This window comes from Coturnix japonica, chromosome 18, assembly GCF_054131305.1.
Source record: "Coturnix japonica strain WE chromosome 18, WE-NBRP24, whole genome shotgun sequence".
NCBI classification, from domain to species: domain Eukaryota; kingdom Metazoa; phylum Chordata; class Aves; order Galliformes; family Phasianidae; genus Coturnix; species Coturnix japonica.
The window spans coordinates 10,433,582-10,459,382 of NC_140680.1; the positions used below are offsets into that span (position 1 = coordinate 10,433,582).

Here is a 25,801-nt window from a genome sequence, read left to right on the forward strand (position 1 = left end):
CATGGGAGCACTTTTCTTTCCATTAGAGAAAGAGGGAGCTGGAAGCTCCAGCCCCACTGGCTGTGTAGCATGAGATGAACCATCCTCCCATCCTGTTGCAGCACACACTCATGGGGATGCCTTTAATTGCATCCTGCTGGATCTGCATCACAGAATTCAGCTAATCAGTGGAAGGCCTGTTTCTAAGATTCCAGTTTAGTATTTCTTGCAGAAGTTATTTAAATTAACCACTAGAGATACTATGAGTGATACTGTAAAAGTTTGAGGGAAGGGGACTGACAACAGTAATTGCACATTAATAGTTAGCACTGTTACTAGCACAAGAGGATGCTTTGTTTCCCAGATACCATTATCGATGTACTGAAGACCCAAATGTACAAATGACCCTGGGATAGTCCTGCTGCTCTAAACAAAATATTGTCACAATCAAGCTGACTTTGTAAAGGGCTTTTGTCCCCAAGGGCTGATTGATTTTTTTCAGCTGCATTTTGCCCAGCTTAAAGTGCAGCTGTTCTGGGACATCAACAGCACAGAGAGGGACTGGAGAGCAGGAGAGAAGAGGGAGGGGGCTGCTTCATCCTAGAGGTAATTGTGGGTGAGGAAAGGCTGCCAAGGCATTTGGTATCAGAGGGGCTTTGTATGATGGGACCATTACACACCTTCCCTGCACACAGACTGGAAAAGTGATTGCTCTTACACAGGGTAAGAAGGTTTGTGTCACTCTTACACAGGCCTAGGAAGGCTGAGGTGTTTCTTTTAATCACCTCTATGGCATTGCATATTACATGCTATGTTAACCACGGCATAAAAGCCAGCCTCAAGAAGGAATACACAAGGCAAAAGAGTGACAGAACCTCGAACTATTGTTTGTTTGGTTGTAGAAAGGCTATGGCTGGAGTCACCTGTGCTCTGAGCGCTGCACAAAGGAAACAGATCAAACAGAAGCAAATAAGTGCTGTCTATATCTAGAAAATCTGATCCCTAATAAAAGACTAATATGCATGAAAAAATTGAGAATGTTACTGTATGGTAACTGTTGAATCATGGCCTGAACCACTGATTGAGCACCTGAGGAATAAACCCAGTCAGCCCTGAGAACACAGGTGAAGGCAATTCAGCTGTGTGAGCAGAAGGTCTGCAGCCCCACTTCATCTCTCTTAGACCTCATTTAAGGGCTGACTTCCACTAGGGAAGGATCTCTGGTTGGAGGCCCCTCTCTTGTGGAGTTGTTCCTCTGAGCCCGGGTCTTCAGAGATGGGTGAGTCCTTTTGCTTTGTGATACCTTTTTATTGCTCTAGTTTCCTTGTTATTCCATCTCCTGTAATACCATTCCATTGTGTTGATTTTTTCTGTTACTACTGAATGCTGTATATTCAGGAGAGCTGCAATGCTAAAGAAAGAGTGTATCTGCATTTGTGCTAGCTCCAGCAGGAACTGGCTGTAGTGACTTTGGTGTGTTGTAGGTGAGGCACTAGGAAATGCTTTCCATAGGTGGCCAAGCTGTAGAGAAGGCTTTCTGCAAGCTGCTGCTGAGTGGACTCTAACAACAGGTTAGCAGGTACCTGCCAGGGGCAGCAGAGGTGTAAGGGATCCTACCTTGAGACAAGGGAATGGATTCTGTAATCACTTCAGTATTTAAATCTTAACTCTCTGACTAACAGATTAAATATGACCTTTCTTTTTCCTTCTTAAAATTCTCCAGCTGCTCACTGTCCTCCTCCTAAGAGAATTTGGCTTTTTTAATACAGTTCACATCTAAATTGCAGTCCGGAGCCCTGCAATTACTTGCAGCAATTCTTCTTCCACTCCATATAAGCACAGCAAACCTCAGCCTCACGACAGCCCTCTGCATGGCAGCCCAGCTAAGCTAAGTCTCCATCTCTTTGTGCTTGCCTCCCACACCATGACACCCACACAGCTGCTTTCAACACTGAAGTAGAAGAAGCAATGATCAGCTGAATCCCTGGCAAACATGCTCTTGTTTCTGAATTGTGTGTATCAGAATAACCCTGCCCTCCTTCCTCTGCTCTGCTGTGATTAACTGACCTTGTCCTGGTTCCTGTCAATTGCAAGATAGGATTTAGATAATTTTATGTATCTGAGTAGCAGAAATTGAGCTTGAAACCCAGGTGGAATTGCTTTTGCTCATGTGGTTGTGCAAATCCCTCTGCTGTACCCGGCAAGCGATCTCAGCCTGTTTCATAGTGAGGAGATATACGTTTAATCTTTCAGTTTATTACATCCTTCACCAGAAATAGTGCTTGTACTATCAGATGCTGTTAAAGCATTTATGCTTTTCGCCCTCAAGAAATGTTCATCTTCCCTTACTATGTACCTTGGATTGGATTTGTTTTGTTTAGCTCTTTCAGAGCCCATGTGGGGACTCATCACATCCCTGCCCTTCTGCCCCTCAGCTCCTGGTGGGGCAGGTTTTTATCTGGCTGCTTGTGGCAGTGATGAGGCAGCTCAAGCTGGGCAGAGCACCTCACATACCCAGCCCTCAGTTGCTCCTACTTTCAATCTCCTTTCCACACTGAGTGCAATTATTCACCATTCCAATTTCTAAAGGGCTACTTGGGGAGGTGTTTGAGTCACAGGCTCTGGAGGCATTAACAAAACATTCAGATGTTGTACTAAGGGATGTGGTTCAGTGGGCACTATTAGTAATAGGTGGACAGCTGGACTAGATGATCATGAAGATCTTTTCCAATCTTGGTGTGATTCTATGGCCACATTTGCCATGTGGTTTGTTAACTGGTTTACCCCCATTTCGTTCTGCATCCGTGATCAGTCAGCATCAGACCTCTTGTGTTGTCTTTGCTAATGACAACAGCAGGTAAAAGATCTTTTTCTGAGTTATCTGCAGCTAAAAATTAAAAGGAGGAGCAGACAGCCTCCCAAACAACATTGAGAACTTTTGCAGTCAGCAAACACTTCTGCAAACAACGCATCTCTGCAATTATAGTTATGCCCATCAGCATCAACAGTGTCTCATCCTGAATCAAGCCTAAATGTGCAAGTTCATAAACTGCCAGATTTCAGATGTTCAGATACTTACAAGCACCTTTTGGGTGCGATTACCCATCTCTTCATAGTAACATGTTCCAGATACTGCGTACTCAGTGTACATTTTAAAGGGGCTCAGGCATATTGGGTTACATCTACTGTTTTCTTTTTAGGAAGATGAGCTGTGGTAGATTTTCTGTGCGTTGTTCCTAAGCAAGAATTATGTGAATTAGCAAGGAGCTGAATACTTCCAGTTCTGGGTCTATGAACCTTGACAGCATTTTTTCAGATGAATTCCTTGTTGTAAAACTCATGTTGACCTCTTCTCCCCAAAGGCACAAATCTAGAAGTCATCCCAGTGGTGTGAAAGGTCTATCTTAAACCAATTTAAGCCTCCAGGAATTACAGAACTAAAGCTAACACCAACTTTCCATCTTTGCCCGTGACAGCGCAGTGATGATAGCAGAATAAGAACACGGTGGCTGTATTGAGGATGACTTGACTGCTCTGAATGCACCTAATGTATACATCACGAAAGAAGTTCAGTGCAAATACATCTTGCTATCAGTTCTGTCTCAGCAGGTTAATAGAGAATAGGGAAGATGATATGATTTTGAAAGCAGCTTACACGGTAGGTACCCAATTCCCACCACAACTGGAGCTTGCAGGCCTATTTCTCAAATTCTGATCTTGCAAGGGCTTATGTTTGTGCTTGCCTTCAAGGGCTGCATACAGAGCAACAACTTAGCAACATATTAAAGTATTTTGAGCTATCGTATCTAGACACTCCTGAAAGCTGAAGCAACTGTAGTAGTTTCCTATGATGTAGCCTCTCTATAAAGCATCTGAGTACAAGCCCGAGAACTAATGGGAACTGCTCTTGGTTGGAATTTAACTTTGCTTACTCAGTGATTAAACCCTGTTGTCAATTCATAAAGTCTATATTGCAAAAGCTGTGCTAGAGAAATCTTTCCTCTTTTGCATGGGTTTTTGTCAATGCATCTCCATGCCAGCCAGATAAATCTTGTTCCCCCAGTAGGCAAAACCAGCCATCTTCAGACAAATCCAGCCAGCTTGTCACAATTGTCAAAGTGTTTTGAAGACAGAGGCTGAGTTGCAGCAGTGTTTTTTTTTCCTCTGTGAAAAATCAATGGTGTTTGTGGGTCCTTGTACATGCAGGAAGAAGCCTGCACTCACATTACTGAGGTCCTTTGCAGCTCTGACTTACTCAGAGAAAACACCTGCGTCTGTTGGACTAATGAAAAACATTGTTTTGGCAGCACTAAAGGCCTAATTGTATAGGGTGATTCCACAGTAGCATGTTTTTGTCTAGCATAATAAACTACTTTTAACTGTAATGGCTGAGCTGCCAGCAAATTACAGCTCCTCTTTGAGCTGAACTGACCTAATTAGTTTTTGTTTTGTGAGGCTACTGAATAAGCACGAACAAAGGATGCTTTCCCTCTTGTGAGAATAAATCAGAATTTAACATACATATCCAGGAGGCCCAATATGTCTTGTCCCATCTTGCAAGCTTTGAGACAGCTGGCTTTTTGCTGTAGTTGCCTCTGCTAATTCAGTAATGCCTTTCCTTTCCTAGCTTGCTACTTTCTCTTGCTTAATATCTGTGCTTTGTATAGTTTATTACTGATGGAACAGTGCAGAACCTGTTGTGAGAGCAGTTTGCTGCAATCTAGAATGTTCTTTACACCAGCCTAACAAGTTGCAACTATTCTGTTTTATGATGTTTGCGCGTGTATCGCTTCCTTATTCCAGCGCTGTTAGCAGGACAAATTGTGTGAGAAGATGTAGTTTAGCGCCCAGATGGTGTCGTTATTAAGTTCTCATTAGCTGTGCTTCAAAGCATCCCAGATTGAAGGAAAGCTGTGGTGCAGGGTGCAGCAGGTATTATCATATAGCAGATGATAACACAGATATATGATAAAGATATCATATTCAGATCAGATAGCAGATCTGAAAACAGAGTGCAGTGATTTGTAATGGGGAGCTCTAGGAGGAGGCAAGGCTGAGGTTTGGCACTGGGGAAGGAGAGGAGCTGGGTGTATTCAGAGCAGGCTCATCTCTGGCACGAGGAAAGGAACGATGGAAGCATCCCTGTTTCTAAGGAAGCTGGTGGATATGAACGGCCCCGTTGGCAGCAGGGAGATAACATGGACAGCCCAAATTGGCTGTGAGCGCAGGAGGGAAGGTTGTTGCTCACCCACATCTCCCATCCCTGCGTGAGTTTGCTGAGGACAAGCTTGTGAAGGATTAAGGTAATACACAGAAAAGGTGCAGGACAACTGTCTCCCATGGGGCCTGAAGCTGCTCCACCACCAAGCCCAGCTCTGCCAGCCAAGCACGGATTAGCTTATCTGGGTTGGGGCAGGGGTGATAGTGCTGATAGTGTCTGCCAAGGAACAAAATTGATGCTCAGAGCTTCTGCTTAGGATGCTTCCCTCAGCCAGGCTTGAAACAAAGCCAGCATGTCAGAAAGTGACCAGCTGGGAAGGAAAAAATAAGGAACCTATCCCTATCAGCAGAGGGAACAGTGGGCAGCTCTTGTTTCTGCTGCTTTTAATAATGCATGGAGATCACTAACAAATCTGCCATTTTCACACTGCTAATTGCACAAGTGTTTGCCACCTCCCCAGGGCATTTCTCACACTACCCTGACACCTTATTATTTTTCCTTCCCCTACTGCTCCTTTTCCATGTTGTTTTTTGTTTTATTTTTTATTTTTATGATAACAATCTTCAGTTGAATCAAAGACTGAAGGATTTAACCTCTGTTTTAAACGATTTGAGATAACAAACGTTGCATGCCGTCTTCCCTTCAAGGATGCATCTTAGTAGTATGAAAAAGCCTTATGTGATCAATCAGCAAGGACTTGCACGGCACTTTTCTGCATAGAAATACTGCTCTAAGATCTTGAATCTCAAATAATGTTTGACAGGAAGAAACTACTGCAGGGTGTTCAGGATTTAACTGTCTCTCCCTCAGAAATATGCTGCTGTATCAGGACTGCTAAGCATCACTGAATACAACAGCTTTGTAGATACTGTTTGCTTATCTGGAATAAGACTTTGCTGCAGAGGATTATTGATTTAGGGAGAAAAGATAGTAAAAAAAAAAAAAAAAGGTAAGAGTTCTAGAAAGCTGTGGGGCTGATTTAATGTTTTTAGGAACAGAAGTGAAAGTAGACATTGATATACAACATAAAACATCACGAAACCAAAGCCCTGCAGAAAGTATATAAAACTATAAAAAAAGGTGCAGGGGAAAAAGGTCTTTATGCAGCCTGTTTTACAGGTATTAAGGCTAGTGTGAGCTTCACCCTTTCATTTTGTTGATCTTCACGTTATTAGTATCACTAAGGGCTGCTGAATTCAGCAGACAAAGGAAGCCAAAACTTTCTGCTCCCCCCAAGTCCATTCATCATCACCTTCTGCCCCCCAAGTCCAGTCCATGCAAGTCCAGTGCACTCATTCTGCCCCCCAAGTCCAGGTCCAGAGCTCTCAGTCTGCCCGCAAGTCCAGCCACAGCATCCTGCCCCACAGGTCCATTATTGCCTTCTGCCCCCAAGTCCAGTGATGGATTCTGTTCTGCCCCCGAAGTCCTTAAGTCAACAGCTTTGCATCAGCGTGCAACTGATACAGCTGAAAAAGAATCACAGCGTTGGACGTGTTTAGAAGTTTTCTGTTGTAACAAATGTTCAGGCGAAAGAGGTTATCCTTATTTCTTGAACTGCTCTTACTTCTTAAATGAAACTCGAGCAGCAAAGCAGCAGTGATTTGAAGTCTGCTCACTACAGAAGTATATCCAATGAATTTCAAACACTGAGGCAGATACCCAGACTGAGGAGCAGCTAACAGATGGGAAAGCAGAGATATTGGATTTATCAGAGCTGTGCTGATCCCACAGAAGTTCAGCCTCTCTGAGGTACCCTGGAGAAAATAGGTTTTGTGCAGCCTGAGAGCAGAAAACCACCAATTCTTACCAACAGGAAGATAAAATGCTCTGATAGTAACATGGATTCAACAGGCAAATAACATGCTTAGTAAGACTGGAGGCATCTGTACCCATAGCTTTGCCTTCTCTGTTTGCTGGTAGAAGCAGCACTGAGGGGAGATAAGGCTAAATTTGCCCAAAATCAAACCTTTCCCATTTACTTCTGAAATAGGCTTTTTTTTTTTCTTTAATTTAAGTGGTTATGCAAGGCTACGGTAACCACTGTTCCCATAACTGATAGAAAATGTCATTTCCAGCTGAAATGTGAGAGGTTATTGAACAAAGAACAGTGGTCCAGAGCTGAGATTCATAAGTTAAAGTAGTTTGTGCTGAGGTCAGAATCATGCAGATATTCTTCCTCTTTCATGCCATACGAGTAATACAGACATGTCAGAAAGTGGTTATATCAGCTCTGTGTTCTGAGCCCAAATAATTATCAAGCCTCAATCTTATTCCCTTCAGTTCCCCCTGCAGTTTGTGCCTGTGGGGAAGCAGCCTGTTAAGTCACATCCTTCAGCCTTTTTGTACTGTCTGTTCTTTCAGGGTGATGCTGGCTCAGTTCCCTGCCATGTCAGAGGCATTGCATGTGTTTTGGGGATCCCTGAGTAATTCTGTTTACTGCAGTGCACTGGGAACTTCACCTCCTGGGTAGCAGCAGAGAACAAACCAATTGTTCCTGGGCCAGATGCAAAAGGGGTGTTAATGAAAACAGCACCAAGCACAGCCTTGATGTCTCGCTGTGATGGTTATTTACTATGGCCTCCTTTCAGTTACCATAAATCTTGGCAGAAAAGGCTTAGTTAAGATATGATTAGGTGGGGATTATTGCATATGAGATTCTTGCTAGGGCTTATAAACATGACAAACCCTGAAATATGGCTTCCACGGAAGAAGTGAGAGAAGGGAGGAAAATGGTGCTTTTACTGAAATATACCACAATTCCCTAATTACTCCTCTACACTAGTGACTCTGAGTGGTGGATAATAACAATTAAAGGAACATTCTCTGTTCTGCCCTCTTATGCCTCCAAACTTATATTCTCTTCGGGGACTCAATTTAACAGCAGCTGCAGAGTAAGACTTGAATGAAATTAGGCTGATTTAAGAGCCTGCACGGAGCTCTGTAACAAAGGGAGACCGCATAGGACCATTTTGGAGATGAACTCCCTTTGCTTGTGCTTTACAACCAGGAATTAAGTGGCTAGAACTGACCAACCATTTCTTGGCAAAATATCTTTGAGTACTGAAAAAAAATATAAGAAATCTATGAAGAGCCTTTCAGATGCAGGGAGGTCATTCTCTTCAAAGCCTTCAAAAAGGAGCAGGCCCGATTCTTCTGCACTCCTTAAAGGACTTTTTAAGAAGGTTATAAAGAATAACCTGATATAAGGTTATTCTAAACATCGCTTCCCCAAGTGAAGGAGAAATAATGATTACTAACTCTGGCTAAACTGAGCTTGTTCTGTAGTTTTTAGCATCAGATTTTACTTATATCCTGATCTGAACAAAGCAGCCTTGCAGAAGATAGATGCCCCCTCCCCCCATAATGGGACTCTATATGAGATATGTGTTAATTATAAAGAGTATAGTCAAGCAATAGGTTTTGTACTGCTTGTTGGAGGAAGTTGTTTTCTCTTGGAGTTTAAGATGGAACATAAATCAACTGATGTAATTCTGCCTATACCTTCTCCATAGGCTTTCCATCAATAATAGCACTTAGATGCCTGTTTATTGTGATATTTAAGATGTGTGAATCAGTCCTCACCAGCTCCTTTGATCAGTGACCTTAGCTGCCTGTGTTTAACACCCATCCCTACATCCCCTGTTCTGAAATATTACCCACTTTGGGGGGCAGGATTGAATTGTGGCAAGTTTTCCTCTTTGACTTCTTGCCAAAACCATTTAAACATTCTCTGCACTGTCACAGCTTGTGCCACCTCCCAGGGGATTTGATTTAGAAGTAAATTACATGTAAGCGTTGGATGAAAAGAGCTTCATTATCTAATTCTTCCTGCACCAGCATTTCTTTAAATTGCTTACAAGGGAGAGAAGACAATTAGTCCTGTGTTCGAAATGAGAAGTAATAAGTATCTGTCACTCCCATTAACCATGATTATTTTTTGATATGCAAATACCAGTGCTTTCTAAAGCAGTGAGATGGGGCACCACAGGACCAGATGCCAAGTGTGTTTTGGCCAACTCTGAGCACACCCAACCACTATGAGCTGTAGGGGCTGCTGGCTGGACCAAGTGTCTTATAGCAGTCTGCACACTGAATCTGTAAGGCAAGAAAATTTGGATGCCCTTCATCCCTTTGCAGTAGCTGCAAGTACACAAATGTTTCTATGGCACCAGCAGGTAACAGGTTTCAGAAATGCCTTTGAGGGCTCTGTAATCAGTAGGAGAGTTCCTTGCAGATCTGAGTTGGCATTGCTCATTCGGGTGGACATCAGGACATGGAAGCTGATGCCAGTGATGTATGATTAGCAGAGACTGACCACAAGCCTGCTTTCCCAAGTCACTGCTGAGAAACCCCATTCAGGCCTGCTGCATGGTTAGCTTTTCAGAGGGACTCTTGTTTGACTCTACTCACTAATTCTAACTTAAATCTGTAGAGTAATATTCTCTTTCCCTGTGCTTACTGGTGAAATTCTCAAGTCAGGTCAGGATGAAAGAGACAGTTGTTGCACTAATACAAGCAACAGTCCAGTGTTCGCATCCACCCCAAACCTGACTACAAGTGCTCTTAACTTACCCCTTGAATTACATGGTTTTGTTCTTTACAACGCTTCATTTGCTGCACGCTCCTCCAACATCAGCCTGCCTCAACTACCATCAGGATAAAGAGACCTCCCTTGTACCAGAATAATTCAGAGCAGAAGTTAGGACGTATTCCCTTCAGCACAGGAGCCAAGATGTTCCTCAGGTTCCAGAGTTCAGGTTCAGTATCTTCTCCCTAGGGCTCAGCACGCAGTACTTACCCAGCTGGCAGGTACAAGATATTTTTCTCAAGTTTCCTCTCTCATGATTACATCTGACCTTCCCCACATTAAGTATTTAAAACACAATATAAAAATGCTTTAAAATCCTGTTAATATGCACACAGTGTTTCAGGGACAGACCTTTGAACCAAGGTCAGATTTTGTCACCTGAGCAACGCCTGGTTCTCCACCAACTTGTGTGTATCTGAACGAAGCACATACACTCACAGGGATGTTTAGTTGCATGTATTTTACTGCCTCTGCTTTCTTTGATTTCTTCAGCATTCAGAGTTCACAGGATTACTGCTGCCATACAAATCATTCTGCATACTTTAAAAGGGAGGTATTTTATGAGGTGCTGAACAAAAATTGCTGAATCTGAATGGAGTATCGAATTCTATGGTCAGTCTTTAAACAGACATGCTAAACCTGGCAGAGAATCAGTGAGAAGTACTGCTCTGAAAGCAACAGCTTTAAAGCAAACTGAGCAAGAGGCAGTATTTGCTGGGGTATAGTTAAGAATTCAGACACATTGGATTTATTTTTGGCTCACCCAAATATACACAGAAAGTTTTGCGAAGTGATTAGGGTTCATTAAACAGAACACTTGAGAATGAACTTAAATGATTTACCTAATGGGGATAAACTTGTTTGTGTTTGCTGTTACCTTGCCAGAAGTGCCGCAGATTTCTCTCTCTTGAGTCAAGAGCGTTAATATTTAATCACTGCAAGACCAAACTCAGTGTGAGTGCCACCCTATGAGACACAGCCAAGGTCAGCGCTGCAGAAGGGACATTTGTAAAGGCTGCTTTCCTTGTCTCGCCCTGTTCATTTGACAGCCTTGCCACACTGTGGTACTCCTCAGTATCTTTATTCCTGTGAATAAGATGAACCTCCTCTCCAAGTCACAGCTGCCTCAGCTCAGCACAGAGATCTCCCCTTCGCACAAATCTCAGGTGTATACTCGCCATCAGTGAGCAGAGCTTAAATGGAATGATGGAGAGACAATGAAAGTTACTTGAAAATCCTGAAGCTTCCAAGTATAATTAGTAAAAGCTTCACTCCTGGCAATTATTCTGGATATTCTGATCACTGCTGCTGAAGTTACTACAGTTGCAGTGTTGAATTATTGATGTCAAGTGGAAAAGCGATGTTCAGAAGTAGTTTGCATTTCCTTTAATGCATCTGATATAACCCTTCAATTTCCCACCATTCCTGTGTGAAACTCCAGAATTTCAGACTTTTTGTTTCACCAGTGACTTTATTTCTTTTGTTTCTTAAGCAGCTTTTCTGAAAACAAGGCTTAAGTCACAACACCCTGATAAAGTTCCCAAAAGCAAAGAGGTATTAAAGATAAGGGTCTTTTAGGCTGCGTGGAATTGAAACAGGCTAAAGGGAAAGCTGCAACACTGGCCTACAAACACGAGCAATAGAATACTATTTATCCATGTCAGGGCTATATCAGCAAGTAAACAGCACTGGCTCCACTGATGCGCTAGGAAACCTTATCATGTCTGCCCTATTTCTGCCCTACCTCATTGCAGGCACAAGGGTCGCTTTGTACAGACTGCAAGTCGTCTGCTGCTTTTATGAGGCACACATGCTATGTGTGCTTGAAGCTATGATAACACAGACAGTATTTATTTATTTATTTATTTATTTATTTGTAATTTCTGATTTGAAGCTAAGATTTTAACAGATGCCCCTGGAGATGAGCATCCATTGTGTTATTCTTTTATATGTTGCGTTGGTCTCACTGGAAGGTTCATTTTGAGAGGAAAATCAATCAACATCTTAAAATAATAATAATAGATAGGACAGTCGTTTTCTGCATCGCTTTCCTTCGCCTATCTCCTCAGCCAAGAATCCTGCATCCATGTCCCTCCCTTACTATTGCATTGCCTGAATAAAGGTAACTGGGAAGAAATACTGCTCTCCATCCTACAGATTCAGACCTTAACCTGACTCCTGCATTGTACTGTTGGCTAAGTACAAAGTGCGTTTTGTAGCTCATACCATTCATCTGTGGGAATGTGTCAAATCTGCATGTCATACTGCTTCAAATAAGTGAGCGATACAATATTGGAGAAACCTCACAGGAGTCAATGTTCTGTTAATAAACTGAGGTTTTCATCACAAGCTCGAGTAGAACTGAAGAAAAAAAATGACTTTACACTGACATTCAGATCGATTGGCATTTTGTCTATAAAGCAATTAATCTGCAGTTCGGTGCCTATCTTACAGAGATCCTACAGCCTGGTGATGAAGGAGATGAATAGGCAAAGTCTTTGAAGAAATGGAATTTGGGAAACTTCAGGGCAGAGCTCCCAGGATAACCCTGATTCTTATGAGCACATTCACCCACGGAACACTCCTCTTGACATCCCATCATGGAGAACCAGCACACTCCATTCCTGTATGCTACAAATTTCCTACAAAGAGTTTGTTCAGCTGTTATCTCCGGTTTCCACAAAAGCTTGAAAGGACACTGTTGAAAGCTTATCTGTTCTTTACACAGCCCAGTTGCCCAGCCTGCTCAGTTATTCCTTCCCCTCTCAAAATAGAGCTCAAGTTGATATGAAAATAGCATACCTCTCTCAGAGGGGGTGCACAACCAGTAAGGCATTGAGAAAAACAAGGAAAGCTGACATGAACTGGCTATGTATGTATTCAAAAGGCTTCAATAGCAGACTAATTAATCCTACTGTTGATGCTAATATAGTTCTTTCAGGATTCACAACTCACTGCTCCAAGCAAATTTACCTTTGATCTTTATTTAGCTCAAGATGGTGACTGAAGCTTTTATCAAATGCATTTAACTGCCCTGTGCTCATGGACAAATTGGGACAGTGCATGCAGACAGCCAAACCATCACACTAGGGAAAAGGGGACTTGAGTATCTGGCTGTCAGTGGAAGGAGACGAGCTCTGTGTGGCTTCTGTGTCTCTTGCTCTGTTCTAAAACAGCTGCAAGGATATTAAGGTGGAGAGTCCATTGAACTGAGAAATGTCCATTTCTGTCAAAGCCTTTGAAGGCTTCTCCCACTGCCATGCTCACTTTGCTCTGCTACTTCTGATTACAAGATTTTTCCTCCTTCATTTATCCCCTCCAAATAGGATTAACCCCATGTGCAAGATATGAAAGCTCTCACTTATCAGGTCTGCTTGATCCGCCAGCTGTCAAAAATAAATGCTCTGTCATCTGCTTCAATCTCTGCGGGTTTCTCTTCACTTCTGTCCAACTCAAGGCTTGAGAAGCCCTTGCTCCTTTTTTCTCCACAAAAAAGAGAGTGAATCCAGAAATCAGCCTTGGCCTGATGACATCCTCACATTCAGTGACGTGCTAGATGCCCTAACTACTCCCCACATATTCACAGCTGCTGTCTGGATAACCAGTCCTATGACATCCCCAGAGGAGATCACAACCATTCTCCAAATGTCTCTTGCAGCCACAAGTTTTGTTCAGCCATGAAAATGCATTTGAACCCCTTTGTTTTATGCCAGATGCTCCTTTTCAGAAATTCTAATTTTGAGACCAAGATAAGATCTTTCAGCACCACCTGTAAAACCAGCTTACTGTAAAAGGACAGTACTTTTCCTTTACTTTTGCACAGTAAAAGCAGTTGAAATACTACTGCCTGGCATGAAGAAAGTAACACAGTCAGATGTTGAGTCAGGATAGGTCTTAACATAGCAACAGCATTTAACTGTGCTTAGGCCTTCTGAACATTGGTACTGTTCCTATTTAGGCTTAATGACTGCCAGAATAAGGAATACCATATAGAGCTTTGTAGAAAGCGGTCCATTTTTATGCCCCACCTTCTTGCAACCTTGATCATGCTAATCAGCACACAGTTATGCATGCAAAAAATGCAAATATGCATTTGAATTACTGACTAGCAATGGAGATTATGTACAACTGATGACAGAGGAGCAAAATATGGGGTCTGTTGTACTACATCTGGCTACCAGATCTTTGGTGGCAAGCTTCCAGTGCTGAAGTTTGGATGTTCTGGGGGAGCCCTGAGGTGAAGAGACTGAAGGTAATTTGATACACATGAAGTGAGATTATAAAGTGAGCATAAACTGCAGTGTGCTCACATCCACTCTTTGACTGGTTGGTCTCCATAAATGTTCTGAAATTGATTGTCAACGGGTGCTATTTTTTTCTGCATAGAGGAATTCGATGACACACCTTTGCTTCATCCTCACTTGCATGTCAGATGCCATTGTGTCACACAGCAACAAAATGCAACAGGATATTGGTGGAAAGGTTCAACCTCTGCTGCCATACTCCCGATATCCACCCCTGATGTTATGGGCCAACAGAATAAATAGGAGACATTGCTTTTGGAGCAGCCCTCATATGTTGGAAACAGTCAGTGAAGGCTTCTGAAACTCAACAATTTGGATGAAAAGAACATCAGAGTAAAATAAGTAAATAAATAAATAAACTTGGAGCAAATATTCAGGAACAAATCACATTGTGCATGGCCCTGGATGACAGCGCTGTGACCAGGCTGGTTGCTGGTTGCCCATTTAGGTCTGAATGATTCAAGACAGCCAATCATAGGATTGACTGCAGAGCCCCAGAATGGCTTTGGTGTAAGCTTTGTTCACCCAGAACTGCAGTTTGGATTTGCAGGAGGACAGGGAGAGGCAGAGGAGGAACTGTACTGATGATAGCCATGGAAGAGGCAGGTATATGCAGAGGGAAAAAGCTTTCTCAAGCTTTCCAGCTCTAGATTTGTCTTGCTGTCTTGAGGGAGGGATAAGGTCTGTTCTTATTTTCTGGCAAGAAGGCTGGACAAGGCAAAGATGAATTGTAAAGCTGTTTTGCAGAAATAAATCACCCCACTGGGGTCAAGCTGAAGGAGCTACAGAGATGATTATGGATTATTTTATTGAAGTGCAAAGGGCTGGCATCTAAAAACCATCCGGGATGTCAAAGGACTGTCATATACACAGAACTTGTACTATAGATGGGGTAGCTGGTGATTAATGTAGGAGTAATCTGCTGCCAGCCTTGCAAATTGTCTGCTCCTTTATAGATTCAATCACTTATTGCCTCTGCCAGACCTTGTCTCCATACACACACTTTCAAATGCATTGGAAGACATTATATCACTGTAGATTTGCCTAGCAGTTAGACTTTAAGCTGTGATCCCAGCATGGAGAAATAGCATTTTGAGTCAATCTGAATAAACACAGCATATAGAATATAACAGTTTGGAAATGGATTTACTGGTGGCAAGGATACAAGACTGCTTTAAAATGATGGTATTGAAAGAAGGATACAGATGTAGGACAGTGCTTAGTAGATGAGATCTTCCACTACTTTGGTTCTCAAGCACACCTCTACTGCAGGTCATGCTTTTAAGCTCCCTGGAAGCTTAGGCCTAAAGCTTCAAAGGCTCTAAAATCCAGATGAAAATTCAAACGCTTGAAAAAACAGCAATAAGTCAATATAATAGGCAAGTAGCTTTTAGATCTACTGTTATACCATTTCCTCTGTTCACTCTACTAAAGCACAGTCTCATGGCCAGGGTGCCACAAGTTTTGCTGATGATAGCTGGGTGGGCTTTGATAGGGAGGGAGCTCGATGAATTCATTGCTACCTTGCCAACATGGAAACCAGGCTCTTTTAGGAGAATGTAATGCAGAGCGAGCTTCATCTAGAAAGAACTCTTTACAAGTGGTGTATTTGCTAAACCGTACAGCATACCAGGTTTTCCCTACAAGTAATGCATTCCTTGTTGGAAACAGTGACCCAAGGAATAAGTAACTTTAAGACAATTAATTTTGCAGAACTGAGGACAGAACTTCATTCTACTCCTGTTCAATGGGGAGGCTGAGGGTTGCCATTGCATTCACCAGAGCACAGTTCAAATCTTCAGCCTCTGAAGTCTGATTTTTCACTACCTGCCTTGAGAACTCTTTGGAAGCACAATGATTACGTGATACTCTTATCTTGGGTGCTGTCAAAGGGGAGACGTCTGATGATCTAAGACCTACTGATGAGAAAACATATAACCTCCAGACAGCCTTAAAAAGAGACTGAAGCCTAAACACCTAGTTATTCTGTACTGCAGTACCAGCTGAAATCACAAGCGGATTTGTTCCCATCCTTATGGCCTTTCTGTTAGACCACACTGCCTCCCAGTTAATTAATTCTATTGATCCGTTTGTTTTTATCAGCCTTTCCACACTCAGCAGATATTTAGGACTTACATGGGTAATGCATTTTCCAGTTAAATTGATCCCACTTTTTATTTCCTTCTATGCACTTATTTGAAATTTCCTTTCCAAGTCTTTTAATGTTTTCAAGTTGAATGCTGATTCATATTATTTTAAATATCCTGCAAGAGGGAAAATCTGTGCACAGTAACTAATAAAATGGGCTCTTTATTCTCGATTAAAGATGAGCAAGGCTAAAGCACTACCCTCCAGCAAAACTAACAAAACAATCCAGGCCATTGCATCCAGCAGTACACCTGCTGAGACTGAATTCAATTTGCTTCTACAGGGCCATAATAAAATTCTTATCTGCCTTCCCGCTCCTGTTCTGTTTAAGTATCTAACCAATTTAGGTCAGTGGATTTGTATTCTGAGTTGTATGTCCAGGTAACTCTTCCAGAAGCCACTGTACCTTGCCAACATGGAGCCAATTCACCCATGAGCAGACTGAAAGCAGACAGCATTGGGTATGGCTGTGGCCTGCAGTCAAATCATGATGGGCTTAAACTAATGAATTCTCTCTCAGTTAACAGTCATTTACTTCTGTTGCAAGAAACCTCTGTACATATTGATCAGCGTATTAAAAGGCCCTGAAATAACACAGAATAGTTTAGTTGGGATTTATCTAGCTTGGAGCTTCTGCTGGTGGTGTCCATTAGCTTAAGTACAGCATTTGCTAACAGATACCTTGAAGGACAAGGAAACTAAAGGAAAGATGTGAGATTATTATCACTTACACTAATAGCAAAAAGACATTACGCTCCTGTCATGCTTCAGAGAGATGCCTCTACAATTTTTGCTTATTCACATCTATTAGTATGGATTCAAAGTATTACACAATTAGGTGCCATTGAGCCAAGGTCAAAGGCAATGAGGAAGTCAGTTAAGCAAGTTCACCAGCAAATTCCTTTTGCTTTTGACCCAAAAGCATCCCTTCTCAACGAATTTGACTATTGTTCAGTTTGTGCCCCACAGCTGGAAGATCGTCCATCTGTTTATCAGCCAGTATCAGTCAGCCCTGTCCCATAAGATAACACACAAGCTAGATAGGACTGAAGTGTTTTGGGAATAACTGGACAGTTGCTATTCACATGGATTTTTTAGAGACAGACCAACCTCTAACATACAGTGATGCTCCCCTGTAGGCAGATGGGAAATAACAGATTAAAGGTAGTCTGAAGTCCAGTCATTTGAAATAGATTGTTCTGTGTTCAGTGGGAGGGAGTCTTCCAGGGTGACTGACTTGCCCTTGCTTCATTTATTTATGCTCCTCGTAGTTTCCTGGTGCTCTTATTTTTCAAATCTAGTGATCCTGAAGCAAGGTGCAGGGTTGATGTTAACTCCTTCTAGCCTTTGACTCTTGGTTTCTGATGGCCAACTTGAAATAACACCAGGCTTTAAAACACTATTAGGTCAGTGGCTTCAACAACAGCTCCTGCTTGGAAGTTGTCACCTCTTCACTTTCAGAGACCACAGTGCAGCCCATATACAGATATACTATTGTATCTCCCTGTCTGTACCTTGCACAGAGCTAATCCAGGGGAGGAATATTCAAGATGACAAGATGGACAGCATGTCAGAGCATTGCAGTCCACAACAGCACCTTTCTGTGAACAGCACTGACATCTGTCTCCAAGAAAGCAACATTAGAAGTAGTCTGTCCCCAGACTGTACATATCAGTATGCATAAATAAATCCCATGAATACAAGCTTTGTCAATCTTCCTGACATAGATCACAGCCTTTAGATAAGGATCCCAGCCAAAAGCACATTTCTGTTCCTTTCTTCATCATTAAACTTGATAGCTCAGTGATAGGCAGCCATTCAATCAGATTAAGGCTTGCAGCAGAAAGAAAATCCACAATGGCCACCATGCCTTTCTCTCCCCTTTCTTATATAAAGATCTTTTGGTTTAGTTTATGGTAAGCGAACAGCAATGATACACAGGAGTGTGATCTACAATGGAGAAAAATCTCCAGTCCAGTTAGAATTAAATCTATTATCTTAAGTTGTTCAGGCTCAGGAAAGATTCTTGCCATGAGGACCTGTGAACAAAAAGCAGTTATTCACAGCAGTTTATTTTATCAGGTGGGATATCTTTTAAACCTAAATGAGTTTCTGGAGATTTTCGTGACAGCATCTCCCTGGGTCTCATGCAGAACATGGGACTGGACAGAACTGCTCTTATTCTGGCTGGGATTCAAACTAAGCCTGACATTTTGATGAGCTTCTTAAGCAGTAGTCAATTGGCAAGCCTTAGAAAAACACTCACTGGCCAGGGATAAGAAATCAATTCAGACCACAGATAACTGCCTCAGTTAATGGGTTTGAGTTACTCATGCACCAAATATTTATACATGCAGAATAACTAAGATCAAGGGCACCTTGCTGCCAAGTTATTAACACCAGTAACTGCAATGTGGTTTAGAACTATGTAGTGCAGGGACTCATTTGTCTAATCTTAGACATCTACAAAGTTGACTGGGGAGGGCAGACACATCTGGTCTGTTTTGGAGATCTGTATTTGATTAAGCTGAACTGTTCCACAGGAGAGCCTTCTCCAATGACAGCTATAAGGAAATTCAATATTAATGCTAGAGAACTATCACATCAGGGATGGGCCTGCATCTTTTCAATCAAAAGCTCCATCCAAAAGGATTTTCCAATACAGAGCTTAAGCACGTGTACCAGCAGGTACGTTTGTTAGGATATCTTTGTGAAAACAGATTTTCCTAAAGGGAGAAACACTGTGTGTAAGTATCTGACAGACAGGACTGAATCTTGAGCCGTGTTTGCATTACATTCGATCCATTCCAAATGAGATGCTGTTGTACATGTGCCTCAGACAATCAGAAGCATGATGCCAGTGGCAAGCCTGCCTGCCCCTGGCTTGTTCTTGCCTTGCAAGACAATGTCTTGTTTGCAGTATTTAGTAGCTGATGCAGTATTTCACAGACATACTGTTTCCGAGTACGTTTTGGCCTTCAATAAACTGCAGTGCTCTAGCAGATAGCAATCACTGCTATTTCTGTTGAGATGTATAGTCAAAACATCACTTCCTTGCTTTGCTCGCCAAAAATGAACATCCAGAAAGTTTAATCCTTGAGACTCTGAGACAAGTGGTCTGTTAATTGTGAGTACAATTCAAAATGACTATCCCCAAAATTCTGAAGATAACTCAGTACCTCTTTCTGTAGCTTGAGATTTAGGAATTGGGTAAGAAGCCTCTTTTCCATACAGTACTTTGGGTGGACTGTTCAGCTTCCTTCACTGGCAGTGTTTGCCAGAGCCCTGCACTTTAAGCTTCTCTGCACATCTTCATGCTTCTGTAATGTTGGTCTACTTGATGCTTATTAATACTCCTTATTAAAGTCTTCCAGAATAAAATCTTTCCTAATTAGTAATGTTGGAGTGCCTTTTCCATTATTCATTAGACAGAAGAAATGGGTTAGTCATTTGTAGCATCTTCCAGAGAGTAGAATTATTGAGGTTACTCTGATTCAGTTCAAGTGTTTCCAGCCGCAGCTGTAAATTTCCACTCCATTTTTCTGTCATTCCTCTTCCTCAGAGCTGTGTGCTCTGGCTGCTAATCTTCCCTGCACATTCCCCCCTGTGTACTGCCCATTGCACTTCCAGATGCATACACATAGAACAAAGCAGAAGACCTTCTACAACATACCAGTACACCTGAAAACACAAATATTTCCACACCATGCATAGCCTGCCACATGCTTACGTGTTCCCTTTGGGAGGGATCTGAGGGGAGACATGGTACACTCTGCTTTGTGCATATAAGGATTAACACCCCTACACTCAATATTTGACATGTGCAAAGAAAAATACTCTGCTGCTCTGGGTATCTTCTCAGTTACCAGGTGTTTTGTCAAGGGACAACACTTCAGAAAGGAATTAAGGATGGTAACAATAAACACCAGACCTCCAGCAGAAAAATAAAGTCCTTAGGCTAAATCCCTACATTCCCATTCCCTAATTCCTAATTAGGCAATTAACTAATTCCCATTTCATCCACAGCTAGAGAGGACAGAACTATCATCTGTTTTTATGCTTATAAACGCTCGCTGATCTGACAAGTGTTCTGTGTTCTCCACATGCAGAGAATATGGTGTGGGGGGATGATGTTTTTGTCAGCTCACATATGATGTATTTGGACATAGCAAGTGGAGAGAGGTAGAGAAAAGATGGGGTAGGGTTAGCAACTTAAGAAAAGTTAAGCCATACCTCTCCTGGCAGAGGTGAACACATTGATTTTAATATATTCAGTCTTGCGATTCTGACCTGTTTGTAGAAGCAATCCACAGGAATAAGGAATACAGGCAATGGCCGTGAGCACTGTGATGCTATCTGCCTATTAAGTCAAATGTGATTTAAGGTAAGCTTTCAGCTCACAGGAAAGAAGCACTGAGGGGAAAAGATATGTAAGAAGCACTGCAGTTTTTTTGCCTCATACATGCAATCTTCTGCCATTTTTCATTTCATCCATTTCACCAGTGTAGTCCTGCCTAGAGCTAAGAGCTGGCAGCACTCAAGCAACATCTACTTGAAGGATCTCAGAATCTTTCCCTTGCAAAACTCACCTTTTACAAGAGAAACAGCCTTTTGGAAGGCATTGTACATTAACAAATCCCAGTGAAATGCAATGAACTGGGATAGTTTCCTCCTCAGCTCCTAACCACAGCAGATGAGCTGTGCCTTCTTGTCACTGAGGGGAAGAAGAGTGGGATGGAGGCTTTCACTTGGTGGACAGCCCTTGGGTTCCTGGGTGCTTGCTTGACTGAACAAGAGCAAAAGAGTTTAGAATAGATTTAAAAGAAATTCTGTTAGCCTGAAACTTTCCAGGCTCCCATCCCATGCAGCATTTAGAAAAATCCACATACCATGGCTTCCTCTGTGCTGAGGATGATGTAAACCACAGATTAACATCCCCCCATTAACAGCTGAGTAATTTCGTATTTGAGTTCCTCTTGAACTCATGAGCAAAACCCATCTGCTCATGGAAATTTTTATTATTTGTGTCTCTTTTCATTCATCCCTAGACTTCTTCTACCAGCAATTTAGTTTAAGGCAGTTCTGCCTAATCCCCCACAGGGAAGGCTCTGGTAAGGTATCTTGCCTGAACTTCTGACCTGGGCTGATGTGCATAATTAGTCTTTTTCATGGGCTTCAGGGCACCTGCTGGCTCTCCAGACTCCCTGTTAGGTTTCTGGCTCCTGATGTGCTTGGGGAAGTTTGTATTATTATTTTTATGCTTTCATCTAGCTGATATTCATAAACCTGCCTGAGATTTGCCATGTCTTCTGTGCACCTGTGCATTTTGCTCTTTGCAGAAGAGGCCAGTACTTTGGTGGTTACATGAAGTGGGAACACACCACCCATTCAGTCTACTTTTACAAGAGTAGTACCATAGTGATAACTACTGCACAGAGATGACTTCCCCTATTGCCCCTCTTCAAGGCTGGCAAGTCCATTGTCTACCATTATGCAGAAATCTTTTCATGTACTACTAAAATGCAGCCAGCTCTGAGCAGAGCAGAGCTGTCCTTTAACAGCATCCATCAATACTATAAAAGACAGGAACTGAAATGAATATTATTTCTAACTGAAATCATTACAATTCTAAACAAATCTTAAGAAGTACAAAAAGAGCAGGACAGATGATAGAGCAAAAAAGAGAAAATTCTAATTATATTCATAAAAACCCTGCTATTAGGGAATGAGGACAGCTAGAGTTCATCTTCTGTCCTTAAATTAAAAAGACAGGCATGGCTAATCATGAAACTAAAGCCTCCTTTGCCTTGTAGTTATACAAAATATCCCTTCATGTTTCAAGGTACCCTTTTTATTTGGTGGGCGCAGGAGTGGGAGGGGGAAATACTTAAAAATCAATACAATCCAGTCCTGTCCAAGATCTAACATTTGAGAACGTATCCAAAAGTGAGCAGGAAGAAAGGCAGTATGAAATAGGCATGGAAAGCAAGTAGAGAAGAGCAACGTGCCACTTCATGCCACTTCAATGCTTCTAACAATACCTGCTCTTTCCAGATGTTTTCTTAAATTAATGAAGGAAGGATAACGCACTGCTGTTTATAAGCATTAAAAAGTTGGCATTTCATGAATAATGAGCCACTCTCAGGTGACAGGACATTCTGTCCTTACATATTTGAGTCTTTTAAGCCCATTCTGCCATCCTCCTTTCAAACACCTTGCTCTGGCCCCAGGCCTCATTTGGGAGTGCACATCTTTGATCAAGGGTCCATCCTGCATTCAGATCTCCTGCTGACAAACAGCTTCAAAGTGGCTTTGCTCCTCCAAGGGAATAGAGGCAGGATGTTCATCTCCCATATCTGAGCATCTGAATCACTGACTTTGGTCTCAGTGTTGTGATTTCAGTAGATTTACTCACATGCCTAAATTTACTTGACTTAGGTCTATTAAAATTACCTTACCACCCCCCCAACCCCCCACCCCTTTTCACCATGTATGTGTATTTAAGCATCTGAACAACACACACAGAATGATCCACACACTTCTAACTCTAACAAACCTACTTCTGTGCAAAACAGAGCAACTGAAAGGCAGATGAGAGACAACGTATGAATGTACATCTGCGACCTGCTGTACTTTTGTATGAGAATGGTTCCCAGTGCTTAATGTATTTTTAATGAATTTGAGTGTTGGGAAAGAAGACAGAAACTTTCAGAATCTATCAGCCAGCACTTTTTTCCATGTTCATCTCTGAGGAACTATTCCTGAACGTGGTATTTCGTGACATGAGAAATAATATCAATCTGGTCTGTTGTCTCCCCTTACATTTGAACATAGAAGCTGTTTGCTAAGCATAAGATAACCAGATTATGCCATGGATGTTCAGAGGAACAGAAAACTTATCTGCTTAATTTTAGTGATAGGTTTTCTGAAGCTAAATTTATTCAAATAAATGTTGTGTTGTGGGTCCATGACCACATACATCAGCAATGCCAGGATCTAAGTGGAGGTTACTATGTTCCAACTGAAAAACCATCATCATCCACTCAAAAATGTGATCAGATAATGAGTGGCTCTGAAGTGGATAATTTGACTTTATTCAGAGACAGCTCAGCACCAGATAATACCTGACCCAGATCTCTTTTAAATTCATCTAAAACCTTCTATTGGCCTGATTTCATGTACTGTTTCTTGAGGTGACCCCTAATGGGCCGGGGCAGATGAAATGAAATGAAGAAATGAAATGAAAGTCAGTGTTGACACTTATTAATTTCAAAGTCCTGATATGAACCTTCATTCTTCCCTTCATGAGACTTGAGTGAGCATTTTTCATAAGGAAATGCTGATTTGTAAAGAAAAATGTGTGTATGTTTAACTGGGAAATAAATGTTTTAAAAACATTTCAGTGTATGGTGTATCTTAAATAGAAAGAATAGGGGACTTCGTTGCCCATTGTACACAGATGAAATGTAGAAACCAATGAGACTAATTTAATCCAAAAATCAATACTGGGAAATGTTACCAAAGAGCCACTTGTTGCATTTCCATTTGTTTGTAGACACGTTTCTGGAATAATGATGTCACATTGTTACTCAGGCTGGTTGATGGCTGCAGAGGCATTGAAAGCCATGGCTGAGTTTGTTGGTCTGCATTCCTCTGTCAGTAAAAAGAATGTTTGTCCACCATAAATTGCCATCAGGATAATCCTAATAATTGAAAACTGTAGATTTTCTGGGTGAGATTTGCAAAACTGTTCATCACGGAGGAAACTTCGCTGCCAGTAAAATCAGTGGGAGATTCACCAAACACATGAAGGCAGAAAAATCAAGCCAACCCTGAGGGCTAAGCAGAAACCCTAATTTATTTGTTATTTAAATGAAACTTTAGCAACATGAGAAATGCATAGGATCTTTCCAGCATTTCTGACAGTATTGATCTTTCAGTGAGGCAGAAAGACTGCTCTCCATTTCATGACTGCTTTAGTTTAGCAATTCAAAGCAGCTCATGCCTTACTGATGGGATCAGCGGGCTGCTGGTCTCCATGGTTGCTCTGGGAAGGCGGATGCTGCTGCTTCATCTTGCATGGCACGTAGCCACAGAGCAAATACTGGCTCCTGCACTCATCTCCAGAAATAACCCCCAAGCATCTCGATGGTAAGAGGCAGGACAGACCCATGATGGCTTTGGATGTTTTGCATATCTCTGAAACAGCCTGAGATTCACAACAAAAAGAATCAATCCCCTGTCTGCTCAAGAGCCACCCAAAAGAACTGGTTGTAGGGTGGTTTTAGTTTAATAGTGGTTTAGTGAAATTTTCTAAAACTGAGCCTAGATCATCATTAGTATAATTTTCTTTTTTTTTTTCATCTTTGCTCTTTCTACTATTCTATTAAAGTAAAATTAATGCAATTATTTGTTTGTTTGTTTGTTTGTTTACTTATTGCTCATCCCGGACATTGAAACCCTTTAAGCTTCTAATATGAGCAGTCATGAATGGCTCTCCTTGTATCTAATTAAAATTTGAGCTAGGAAAACTCTTTGTTATGGATAACAGTATTTACTTATGACTAGCACATTATTATAAATCAAAAACTTGTTCAAGATTTATGTATACTTTACTCATACAAAAAATAAGCTGGGTAAATAAAAAGGCTTTGGGTGTTACTCAAACAGCATATAAATCTCAGTAATAAATGGAACTCCCCTCTGATACTCTTTCTTTTGCCAAAATTAAAGTTTTAAATGCCATATGAGAATCAAAATCAATGCAGTGAAGCATTTAAGTACGGCCTTATCTTTAAGCAAGAAAGCAATTCATCAGCGTCAGCTGCTCTTCAGTGACTTCAGGAAGACCAGGCAGGCAAAACTCCCTGTGCTGGCAGCTTTGCATCTCCAGCAAGGATAGTGCAAATAGTCTTGACCAGAAGAAGCACTTCACATCCATTTTAAAAGAAGATTGAAATCACATCTGCCAGGTTGAGAGGGCTTTGTGATGGGCAATTGCTTCTCTCTGATGTATGCTTATCATCCAATGGCTCTATCATGAAGACCAGTGTTGGGAGATCTCTGCTCTCTGATGCAGGAGTCCATCATTTCTCATGAAAGCCGCACATCACCATATGCACACCAAGACCAGAGGGCAACAGGGGAGAGTTATATTGCTGACAAACAATTGCAATGCATCTGTTTAACATTTGCAACAAATCAGCACCAGCATTTAGAAGGGCTGCCTTGAGGCCTGGAGCTGTCAAGTCAGATAATGGCCCAAAACGCTGCTGGCTAATAATAACACCGGGCTTCACTGCACCGTGTTCAAGCATAAACTCAAGAGGCCTTTTTATTTTATTTTATTTTCCTGTTTCCCCCACTCTGTGCAGCTGTTGACACGACATTTTGCAAGGGATGTCTTGATCAGATCCAGGCAGTGACCTTCAGAAGACAAAACCCAGCATCTCCGGCAGGCAGATGTCACAGCTCAGCCAGGGTGAGTCACAGCTGTCAAGGGGACACCAGAAAAAAGCAGCAAAACTAGCAGCTGACCTGGCCACCTTGGCAACTGGCTGC

At 41.9% G+C, this 25,801-nt stretch overlaps 1 long non-coding RNA gene across 1 annotated transcript; it reads left to right on the forward strand.

The window, feature by feature from the left end:
* The first annotated feature begins 510 nt into the window (after positions 1–510).
* On the forward strand, positions 511–13,208 carry LOC116654067 (uncharacterized). Its single transcript, XR_004308941.2, has 2 exons — positions 511–585; positions 12,243–13,208. It is a non-coding gene; the product is annotated as an uncharacterized LOC116654067 (long non-coding RNA).
* The last annotated feature ends 12,593 nt before the right edge of the window (positions 13,209–25,801 follow it).